This window comes from Muntiacus reevesi, chromosome 16 (assembly GCF_963930625.1).
Source record: "Muntiacus reevesi chromosome 16, mMunRee1.1, whole genome shotgun sequence".
Classification (NCBI taxonomy): Eukaryota; Metazoa; Chordata; class Mammalia; order Artiodactyla; family Cervidae; genus Muntiacus; species Muntiacus reevesi.
In genome coordinates, this window is record NC_089264.1 from 43,187,207 (window position 1) to 43,199,658 (window position 12,452).

General features: G+C 45.0%; 1 non-coding gene across 1 annotated transcript; it reads left to right on the forward strand.

The window, feature by feature from the left end:
- The first annotated feature begins 5,639 nt into the window (after nucleotides 1-5,639).
- Nucleotides 5,640-5,714, forward strand: TRNAA-UGC (transfer RNA alanine (anticodon UGC)). Its single transcript has one exon. It is a non-coding gene; the product is annotated as a tRNA-Ala (tRNA).
- The last annotated feature ends 6,738 nt before the right edge of the window (nucleotides 5,715-12,452 follow it).

Here is a 12,452-nt window from a genome sequence, read left to right on the forward strand (position 1 = left end):
GGATTTTAGCTTTGAGGGAATGCTTCATTTATGCCTCTCCTTCTCAAGAAACACTTCCCATAGAACGTGCCAAAGAAATGGCCTGGGCATGCACCCCAGTGTTCATTGCAGCACTGTTTATAATAGCCAGGACATGGAAGCAACCTGGATGCCCATCCACAGAAGAATGGATAAGGAAACTGTGGTACATATACACCATGGAATATTACTCAGCCATTAAAAAGAATTCATTTGAACCGGTTCTAATGAGATGGATGAAACTGGAGCCCATTATACAGAGTGAAGTAAGCCAGAAAGATAAAGAGCATTACAGCATACTAACACTTATATATATATATGGAATTTAGAAAGATGGTAATGATAACCCTATATGCAAAACAGAAAAAGAGACACAGATGTACAGAACAGACTTTTGGACTCTGTGGGAGAAGGCGAGGGTGGGATGTTTTGAGAGAACAGCATCAAAGCATGTATATTATCTAGGGTGAAACAGATCACCAGCCAGGTTGGATGCATGAGACAAGTGCTCGGGCCTGGTGCACTGGGAAGACCCAGAGGGATCGGTTAGAGAGGGAGGTGGGAGCGGGGATCGGGATGGGGAATACATGTAAATCCATGGCTGATTCATGTCAATGTATGACGGGAACCACTACAGTATTGTGAAGTGATTAGCTTCCAACTAGTGAAAATAAATGAAAAAAAAAAAAGAAGAAGAAGAAATGGCCTGGGCGATACCATTTACCCGGCAGACAGACGCAGCTCGCTGACCACAGCGCAATGGGACATGGGTTTTCCTCCCCCTCCCCCTCACACTCTTCAGTCTCATTTCTTCTTCCTCTTCTCTTTCCCCTTCCCCTTTTCCTCCTCTTTCCTCTTTTAATTAAAAACAGTTTTACTTAGTTTCGGTAAAATGTACATAGCATAAAATTTACTATGTCAACGATTTTTAAGTGTAAAATTCAGTTGTTAATACATTCACATTGCCGTGCAACCAAATTCAAGAACTCTTCATTTTGCAAATGGGAGCTGTGTGCATTTTTAAACTTATTTTTTTATTGACATATAGGTGATTTACAATGTTGTGATAGGTTCTGGTGTACAGCAAATTGTTTCAGTTATACATATGTGTGTGTGTGTGTGTGTGTGTGTATACACACACACAGATACTCTTTTTCATACTCTTTTCCATTAAGGTTTATCACAGGATATTTTTTAGGTTCTATTAAAAAAATTTTTTTTAATTAGAGGAAAATTGCTTTACAATGTTGTGTTGGTTATCGCAGGATATTGAATATAGTTCCCTGTGCTATACAGTAGGACCTTATTGTCTATCCTATATATACTAATTTTCATCCACTGATCCAAAAGTCCCAATCCATCCCTTCCCCATCCTTCCTCCAGCTTGGCAACCACAAGTCTGTTCTCTATGTCTGTGAATCTGTCTCATAAATAAATTCATTTGTGTCATACTTCAGATTCTACATATAAGCAATAACATATGGTATTGGTCTTTCTCTTCCTGACTTATCTCACTTAGTATGATAATCTCTTGTTCCATCCATGTTGCTGCAGATGGCATTATTTCATTCTTTTTATGGCTGAGTCGTATTCCTTTGTATGTTGTCGTTTAGTCGCTAAGTTGTGTCTGACTCTTTGCAACCCCGTGGACTGCAGCCCTCCAGGCCTCCCTGTCCCTCTCTGTCTCCCAGAGTTTGCCCAAGTTCATGTCCATTGTGTTGGTGATGCTATCCAGACATCTCATTCCATTGTATGTGTGTGTGTGTCCATTCATCTGCCGATGGGCATTTAGGTTGCCTTCATATCTTGGCTATTGTGAATAAGGCTGCTATGAACATAGAGGGTGTATGTACCTTATAAATGATCATTTTGTCTGGATATATGCCTAGGAGTAAGGTTGTTGGATCTTATGGTCACTGTGTATTTAGTTTTTTGAGGAACGTCCATACTGTTCTCCATAGTGGTTCCATCAATTTACATTCCCACTGTGAAATTGTGTACATTAAGCAGTAACTCCCCGTTCTCTCCTTCCCCAGCCCCTAGGGAAGTTCTGCTCTCTGTCTCCATGAATATGATTTATCTCGGTAGCTCTTTTAAGTGGAATTATAGAGTATTTGTCTTTTTGTGACTTACTTAGCATAATACCTTCAAGGTTCATCTATGCTTATTTCAGAATTTCCTTTTTAAAGATGAATGATATTCTGTTGCATGTCTATATCCCATTTTATTTATCCATTATCTTTTGATAGGCATTTGGGTTGCTTTTAGCTATTGTGAATGCTGCTGCTTATGAATGCATGTTACGGTTATCTCCTCAAGGTCCTCTTTAAATTCTTTTTGGTATATACCCAGAAGTAGAATTGCTGATTTTTTTTTTTTAGAATTGCTGAATTTTATGGTCCTTCTTTTTAATGTTTTGAGAAGCTTGCATACTGTTTTTCATAGCAGCTAGCCCATCTTACATTCTTATCAACAGTGCACAGGGATCAGATTTCTTCACAGCCTGCCAACCATTGTCATTGTCTATTTTTTCTAGTAGCCATACTCGTGGGTATGAGATGGTTTCATTGTGCATTTCCCTGATGTCAGTTTCTTTTTCTTGACTTGATCCCTTATCTTCAATCCTGCTCTCTTGCTGTAGCTCTTAACAAGTCTGTCAGTTTCTTGAAGGTTTTTGTTTTCCAAGTGTACCAAAGCAATTTTTTATTGGCTTTCTACAGATTTTGGAGGCCAAAGACTTTTCTGACAGCTTGTTATAAAGTTTCATTTAGGCAGTCAGTTTCTGCATGAAGCAGTAGAATAGCTGATTCAGGAGAGTGAAGGTGAGAAAGCCAATTCAGTTTAGCTCTAGAATGTCTGCTCTTCAGAGCTATCTTTGAAGTAGGTTTGCCTTCTTATAGTGAATATTTGTTAAGATTTTAGGTATTGCTTTTTATAATGTTGGCAAATTTTGGTATTTTCCAAGAGGCTCTGAGTGACTGAAGTGTGGGTGGTGGTCTTTAAAACCTTCCATCTCCTATGGGCTTCCCGGTTAGCTCAGCAGGTAAAGAATCTGCCTTCCGTACAGGAGACACAGGTGTGATTCTGAATCAGAAAGATCCCCTGGAGAAGGAAGTGGCAACCCACTCCAGTGTTCTTGCCTAAAAAACCCCATTGACACAGGAGACTGGCTGGCTAACGCCCAAAGAGTCTGACCTGACTGAATACGAGTGTGCACACACGCACGCACACACACACACACAAATGTATTATGAAGGAAGGCGTCCTGTGAACGTCTAAGGGAAATCACTCCAGGAAGAGTGCACAGTAAGTGCAAAACCCGAAGGCAGGAACTTGCCTGGCGTCCCCTGACCACAGCAAGGAGGCCAGTGGAGCTGGAGCACTGCTGAGAGAGGGGTGGGAATAGAGGCGGTAACCATGGTGATTAAAGGGGCTGTTCCTTTCCTAAGGTTGCCATAGCAAGTACCACAAACCGAGCGGCTTAAAACATGAAGATGTGCTGTCTCACAGTTCTGGGGGTTAGATGGTCAAAAGCAAGATGTTGGCAGAGTGGGTTCCTTCCAGAGACTGTGAGGGGGCGTCCATCCCAAGCTTTTCACTAGCTTCTGGGGGCTGTGGGCAATCCTCGGCATTCCTTGGCTTGTGGACACATCACTCCAGCACGTGCCTCTGTCTCCCCATGGTATGCACCCTGTGCACGTCTCTGCCCTAATTTCTCTCTTCTTATGCAGATACCAGTAATACTGGGTTAAGGACCCTCCCTACTTCAGTATGACATCATCTTAAGTAATTACATCAATAACCTCCCTATGTCGCCAAATAATCCGCATGTTCTGAAGTACTGGGGTTTGGGCTTCAACAAATCTTTTCGGGAAACACAATTCAACCAATAACAAAGGGCAACATTTTGCTGAACTAGGGAGTTAAAAAATGCACTATTTAACCATAAGAGAGCAGAGCCCTCATACTGGATAGAGGTCCAGAGACCATACAACTGCAGCTTCCCTGAAGCCTAGAAGTTTAAGGGTCTGGGAACTAGAGTAATCAATGAAACCAGGAGTCAAAGGCCAAAGGAACACTTGGCAAGCCCACAGACCCCTACCTATATGAGTCATGGGAAGAGAAGTGGGGGTGGTCCACTGTTCCAACATGTGCCAGAGCCTATTCTTTAACCGGTGGGCTGAAGTGTGTCATGGTAGAGTAGATGTCAGGAGCAAGGACTGCTTAGGTTCAAATTCAAGTGCTATGTGATTTTAGGCAAGTTACTTTTCCTCTTTGTTTCTTAGTTTCTTTATCTGAAAATTGAGGAAACAATATAATCTGTCTCAAAGGGTTAGCATGAGGATTATATCTGTCAACCCAGGAAAAGAGCTTAGGACCTTAGTGGGGTGCCTGGCCCCTCATCACTGGCCCCCACAGGTTAGTAGATATTGTCCCTGGCTGGGGCCAGGAGTTGATCCTGCTCGGTTGCTCCTTTCCAAGTGGGAAGATGGTTAATTCAAATGGAAGTTGAAAAGAGGTTAATGAAGATGGAGATGCTATTTTCAGAGGCTTGGGTGAAGTGAAGGGAACCGACAGAGGATTATGAAACTCCCAGGGACCAGCAAGAGCAGGATGCTGGAAGAGGGGAGAGGGGGTTTGTGAATATGAGTGTGGAGGGACTGAGGCCGCCTTACAGGTGCTGTAGCCGTGGGGAGAGGAAGCAGTGCTGCCAAACCAAGGCTGGCAGGGAGGGAGTGAAGGAGCAGCGCCTTCTGCCTCCCTCTCCTCCAGCTTCCCATTCTCTGCTGGTAATTTCCCATTCCTCTGCTGCTGATTTCCCATTCCTGTTGGTGATTTCCCAGCACTCATTTTCCCCTGATTGAACCCAACTGTAAGTCAAAGGACAGAGGAATCCAGCAGATTCCAGGTCCTAGAAGGACAGAGGATGGATCTAGGGTAAATATAGAATTAACAACCCCTCCACCCAACAAAGGGGCTTCCCAGGTGGCATCGGTAGTAAAGAGTCCACCTGCAATGCAGGAGATGCAAGAAATGAGGGCTCAGTCCTGGGGTCAGGAAGATCCCCTGGAGAAGGAAATGGCAATTCACTTCAGTATTCTTACCTGGAGAATTCCATGGACAGAGGAGCCTGGTAGGCTACAGCCTATAGGGTTGCAAAAAGTCGGAGTGAGTACACACACCCACACATACCCCACAAAGACTGTTTCTTATTGGCATCCAGGGCAACATATTGAAAGTGGTGTATGTTCCCTGAGCCACATCAGCTGGGAAGGGAGGATATCACAGCTGGAGCTCACCCCAAATTTCACATGCTCCCTATGGAGCTGCTCAGGGTCTCCTGACGACTTTGGGCCAGTGGACTGGCAGCAGAGAGGATGTGTCACATTCTGGCCCAGGCAGTTAGAAGCCAGTGGGACTCCTCCACCTCTCTCTCCCTCTCACACAGAGACTGTGGAGGCCACAATTTCAAGACAGTGCAGCTTCAAGATGAAAGAGGAATGCCCCGGCTGCATCTGATTTAGCCTAAGTAAACAGAAATCCTTTCCTGGGGTAAGCCTGTGAGACTTGGGGATGGAGTATACCCTATCAATCCTGACGTACAGAAGAAGATGAGGACTGCCCTGATGGTCCAGTGGCTAAGACTCTGCGCTTGCAATGCAGGGGGCCCAAGTTCAATCCTTGGTCAGGGAGCTATATCCCACAAGCTGCAACTAAGAGTTTGTGCGCCACAACTAACACCTTGAGCACCCAGATAAATAAACATTAAAAAAATAAAAAAAGGAAGAGGAGATGATCCAGGCCAGGAGGTGCCCTAGGGAGTGGAGAAAATGCCCCTGATGAGCTTGGAAATACATTGGAAAGAATTTAAAAGAAAAAAATCACCCCACCCACCTCTATCTCAGAAGGCCCCTGGACGTCAACTATTTCCTGGGATCCTAACTGTGTCCTCCGAGTGAGGGGGCCCTCAAGAAGGAGCGCTTAGGGGCAAGGAGTAGGGGGACTGAAGGTGCGAAGTGGGGATGGGGAGCAATAAACCAGGGTCTCAGTTTCCTGGGTGGGGGGGCGGGGGTAGAAGTAGGAGCGGGGAGGGGCACTTGCCCAGAGTCCTCAGCCTGGCAAAAGCTCTAATTAGAAACGATGCATTTCAACAATGAAGCATTTTTTTCTTTTAGGGAGCTGAGGTGCTGAGGTAAATATCATAGCCTTTGAAGATCTGCTTGTGCCATGAACATCAAAGGGTAAGGAGGGTCCCTCTCTGAAATTTAAATGTAAGGCTTTACCTCTCAAGAGCTTGCTGCTGTTTCAAATTAATGCCTAGAACATCACAGGATTCACAGAGGAAGCAGGAGGCCAGATGCATGAGCTGTGCCCAGAGGGAGCAGGTCACGGGGCAAGTCCAGGGGGTGAGCCCCCACATGGGCCAGCATCAGGACAGCTGTGCCCACGTCTGGTCAGATCCTGGAGTCTAGGGGGACCCAGGGGTCGGTGGTGGGGCTCCTGGCCCTAGAAGCCCCACACAGAGAGATTCAGACCCAGAGACAGAGGTCTGTCAGCAGGACCTGTTAGCTCAGTCAGCCTTGGCCTGGGTCTTGGGGCCGAGAACTTGGTTGGGGACCTCACAGGACCCTGACATGGGCAGTGGGCGATGTCACGTGGAGAAAGTGAGGTGAGGCTGAAAGAAGGCACCAGGAGTGGACAATTCTCAGCTGACTGTGGGAGCTGGATCAGATCCCTGCCCAGTGGGGAAACGTGAGGCTCAGCTGGCAGATCTCCCAGTCTCCTAACTGAGACATTGAGTGCACAGCCATTGCCCCAACACAGCCATCAGAACCGGGGTACTGATGCAGAAAAGGTGGGAAGCATTAAAGGTGCAAATGCTTAGGCCACACCCCAAACCGCTTCAGTCAGAGTCCTGGTGGCAGCCAGGCATGTATAAAGTGCCCCAGTGATTCTCAAGTGCAGTCAGGCTATGTGAGGCCAGGGCTTCTCAGGGTGTGGCCCCCAGGCCAACAGCAGCACCTAGAAACTTGTTGAGAATGCAGATTCTGAGGCCCTGCCCTATTGCACCACAAACTCTGGGGCTGGGACCTGGTGAGCTGTTTCAGTGAGTCCTCCAGGTGATTCTCACGCACACTGAGGTCGGAGAACTGCAGCATTTTGGAGGCAGAAAGAACCACCTGTCTGTCTGTCTCTCCCCTGCGCAGACCGACTCTCCCTCTGCAGCGATAGTCATAGTGGCAGGTGCTGTGTACTGGCCACAGAGAGCTCTGATGATCCCATCCACTCTCTGAGGCAGGGCCTTTATTTCTCTCTAACATCATCTGGAAATAGCCCGGCAAGTGATGATGAAAAGTAAAGAAGGGACGGACGGCTGTGTTGTGTGTTGGTAGGCTTTGTCTTCTCCTCAAGCCCTTGAGGTCTTTAAAGGGCAGCATCACTCTGGCAGGCTCCGGGTGGGTTGCTAAGGGAGGCTAAACTGCTCTGCTTCTCCCCAATGGGCTGTACCTTTGAAAGAGGCCCAGCTGTTCCATTTCAGCTCAGCTTCAATTTCCCTCCCAGCCGGGTAGCTCCCCTGACTGACTTGGAGCAGATGATCTGGGAGCTGCAGACTCTGCACCCCTTCTCGGGACTGAGGGCCCCTTCTGCCCTGACCAGAAAGATACAGAAAGAAGTGCCAAGGAGCACAGTGAGGCCTGGGAAACTGCCTTCCTTGGTCTCCCCACGCCAAATGCACAGTGAGGCAGGGAAGGGTAGCCGAGGAGAAGGGAGTATGAATCCAATCTCTCCAGAAAGTTCTATCAGCACTGTACGAGTCAAGGTTCTCTGGAGAAACAGAACCAAGAGGAGATTTTATATGTATAAGATATTCTGAGAGAATAATACATAGGAACAGAGGAAAGTGAAGAAGAGAAAGAGAATTCCAGTAATATTGGAATTCCTGATGCCAGGAAATTTCAGCTCTCCCCTTCTTGTGATTTTATTACAAGAGCAATTCAATTCCAGCAGTTTGCTTGATATGTGTATATTAGATTTCTGTTGTCAGCTTCTCTCAAGGCCTGAGTTTTACCAGGAAGGAACCGGGCGGGGTGGGGGCGGGGCAGGCAAGGCCCCCAGGCCCACCATGCCAGGAGGAGTCACCAGGCTGGCATCAGAAGTGAGCTCCTTCTCACATCCAGTGCCCTTGCCCTTTTCCCTCACTCGTCCTAGCTCTGGGTAGTAATCCCAGTATTTGGCCACAGATGGAAGTTTTGACTTTGGAAACTCAAAAATAGAATTGCTCACTGGCTCCTTTGTTTGCTCATTTATTAAACCAACAGTGATTGGAAGCCTACTGGGTGCCTAATGCTGTGATCAGCGCTGGAAGGGGCAGCAGATGAAGCTTTGTCCCTGTGGGGCTGACTGTCAGGCCAGAAAGACAAATGCTAAGAAAGCAATAACTTGACTGATGAGTCTTGGAGAAGCAGAAGTATGGGTGTGTCATGTACGCAGCTGCAGGATCTGGAGCAGAGGCTTTAACTGAAGACCAAAGATGAATACAATTAGATTGCAGAGAGAAAGAGAGAGAGAATGTATATATTAGAGAAGGGAACATCATCCCAGATAGAGAGCAGCATATGCTCAAATACTCATATCCGTTCAATAAATGCTTGTTCAGAGTCTATTAGAAAGCAGGCACAGGCTAGTCGTCAAGGATTATGGAGATAAACTCACCATCCTACCCTCAAGGAATCAACCCTAACAGGGAAGGAACCAGACAAGTTAGGCGATGGTGACCACACAAAGTGATGCACTCTATGGGGTATAGAGCAGGATGTTCAATCCAACCAGAGTGGATAAATAAGCCTTCCAGGAGGGGTGGTGCCTGCCTGAGCTGGATTTTGAAAGACAAGTAGACATTTGCCAGTCAAAGAAGCAATCAGAGCAAGCCATGAAGAGAGATCAGCCAGGGAAAAGCAGAGAGGTAAGGGAACACAGGATGATGCTTCAAATGATTATTAGATGCCAGGTTAGCCCATGTAATTTAATACAGACCCGAAATACTGCACAGTTTCAAAGAATAACAGTAGAAATAATTTTATAGTGGACTAGCATCCTTAGTATCTTTCATTGAGTCCCACGCACCAATTTTTCTTCCAGGGTGAGAACAGATAGCTATTTCTCCAGTGGAACACAGGATGAAACAGTTGGCTTACATCTGAAGATTTGTGCTGCATGAAAAAAAATACATCTTTAAACTAGAATGAAATTCAGGGCACTGAGGTGTTTTCACCATTAGTCTAAGAAGCAGAAGGAATTGAGATGGACCAACAGATCTCCAGATTTATGTCTCATAGTTTTCGTTCTCTCTGGGGCAAGGCTAACTGAGAAGAAAGACAGGCAATTGTCTACATATTTAAATTGTTCTCTCTTTGTTTCTCTTCTCTTTGACCACTGAGGTATGAAAATTACATATGATGCAATTTTACTATTTGCAGAAATTGATACTCACTTAGTCGTGTCCAACTCTTAGCAATACATGAACTGTAGCCTGCCAGGCTCCTCTGTCCATAGAATTCATCAGGCAAGAATACTGAAGTGGGTAGTCATTCCCTTCTCCAGGGATCAAACCCAGGTCTCTTGCATTGCAGGCAGATTTTTACTATCTGAGCCATCAAGGAAGCTCTTTTCAAGAGGCACACATAACCTCTTGGAAGAATACATGCTGGAACCAGAATGCCAGTTCCACTTTCTGTGTATCCGTGAGCAAGTTACTTCTCTTTCCCTCAGTCTCCTCATCTGTAAAACAGGAATAATACATGATAAATTAATAAGTCAACAAACATAAAGTGCTTTAGCACGTGATTGCACATAGGAATCACTCTTTTAAATAAGAGCCTTCGTCATTGTTTTCATCGGTCTATTATTTTAATGTGGACCGTTTGTTTCTTCAAGTCTTTATTAAATTTGTTTCAATATTGCTTCTACTTTATGTTTTGGTTTTTGGCCGTGAGGCATGTGGGATCTTAACTCCCTGACCAGTGATCAAACACACACCCCCTGCATTGGGGAGGCAAAGTCTTAGCCACTGGACCACCAGGGAAGTCCCTTCATTTGTTATTTTAAATAGTCTTAGAGTAGCAGAATTCCCACCTTTCAGACACCTGTTTCTGTGGGAGAGGCAGGAGGGAGCCCATTTTTGCCCACAGGAGCCATTGTTGAAGGGATGGGGGAGGAAGATAGGAGACCCAGCCTAGGTCGGGGTTTGAGGAGTTGGGGGTAGATTTGAGGGGCATGGAACCCCAGAATGAGAACTCGCCCTCATGCCACCTCTGGATCAGGGCTCCAGTAGATATCAAGTATGTCTCATTCCTTGATGTGGGCAGTAAGGGGCGGATAAGGTCAGTTGGCCGAGGTACTCCCAGCATCTCTTCATTTGGCCCATATCTGGGGCAGTTTTGCCCAGAACAAAACACTTTGTCAGGCCTGGCCAGAGGTAACCCTATGGGAGGTGGGTTTGTCTTTGATGTGTAACTCATTCCCCAACCCTCTCCAATATCTAGTTTGTCTGATCTTAGCTCCGCAAGTCTAGGATCTTTGTCCCATGAACTCGGCTGTGGCTCCCTCTAACCTGTTCCTCCCTCCCCCAGCCCATCAAGACCCCAGGCCATATCCTTCCTCCCCGCTCAGACCCTTCAGCCTGAAGTCTTGCTACTCAAGGTGATTTCAGCAGCCTTGACGCCACCTGGAAGCTTGTTCAAAATGCAGAATCCTATTGAACGAAATCTGAATTTAATAATTAATAAGATCCCCGTGTAACATTATTTGCATGTTACAGTTTGAGAGACACTGGCTTAAACCTACAAGATGGATTCCTCTTCCGACCTCCCTCCCATGGTCATTGCCAACCATCTGAAAACTGGCCTCACCAGCTGTGCCCAGAGAATTATCGCCTTCTTCTTTTTTTTTTTCTTTTTATTTATTTTTTATTTTTTATTTTTCAGTGGGTTTTGTCATACATTGATATGAATCAGCCATAGAGTTACATGTATTCGTCCATGGGGTGGTAAAGGGCAGGACATGACCGAACGTCTGGGCACACACAATAAGTGGCGGCTTAAACAATGGACAGTTATCGCAGCTCTGGCGGCTGGGAAGTCCACGATCAGGGTGCCAGCGGATCTAGGTCTGGTGAGATCTTTCTTCCTAGTTTGCAGATGGCGGTCTTCTTGTATCTACATATAGCAGAAAACAGCGAGAAGGAAGTAAACTCATGTTTCCTTAAAAGGGCACTAACTCCACTCATGGGGCTTCACTCTCACGACTTGATCACTTTGCAGAGGCTCTACCTCCAAATGTCATTAGAGTGGGGCTTAAGATTCCAACAGATGAATTCTGGGGGGACAAACATTCAGTCCCTTCAAATATTCTCTATTTTCCAACTGCCCAACTGTAAATCTGGGATCTTTCTGCACCACCCTTCCATCAGTTCCTTTTAACTCTCTCCTGTGAATCTCATTTCCTGATTTTCCTCTTTTTTTGTTTACTTCCTCATTTCAACTAATAAATATCTTCCAGTAATTTCCTGATACAAGATACATTGAGATAAATTTTTGAGACTTTGGATGTTTAAAACTGTCTTTATGTACACATGTCCACACATAATGGTTCGGCTAGGTACAGAAATCTAGATTGCAAATTATTTTTTTTCCTCATAATTCTGAAGACATGCTCTACTGTGTTTAAGTTTCTAGTGTTGCTGTCCAATGCTATCTTTAGTCCTTATTTTTGGGGTATGACTTTTTCCCCCTTCATCTCTCAAGAAGTTTTTAGTGTTTTTCCAGTGTTTTGCCATTTCACAAAGATGCATTTTTATTCACTGTGTTGGGCATTCCAAGGGTCTTTTTAATCAGGAAGCATACTAGTTTAGGGAATGCACTTCCATTTAGGAAACTTCTTGTATAATTTCTTTAGTAATTGTCGCTATATTGTATTAACTATTTCCTCTTGATCTGGAATTCTCATTCTTTGGAAGATGATCCTTCTGGGTGAGTTTCCTAATTGTCAAAACTTTTTTATTCAACTTATCATCTTGCCTTTTTCCTACTTTCTGATAAACATATTTCACCTTCTCTTACAATTTTAAAGATTAGTTTTATATTTTGGCTTTCATATTTTTCATTTCCTAGAGCTTCTTTTTTACTTTTTCCTCTAAAAGTTCTGATGATACTTGACTGCTTGTTTTTATTTAACACTGAAAATCTCAAAGCTGATTGGAAGCTCAAAACTAATTAGAATCTCTGAAGTGAGGCAAGGGTGCTTGTCTATTGGTGGGTTCAACTCATGGGTGGTTTAAGGGGATACCTGATTATTTCCTAGAGAATTCCTAATGTCTGTATCTGTAGACCTGTTTTGAAGATGAGCAAGAAAGAGGGCTGAGGATATCACTATTC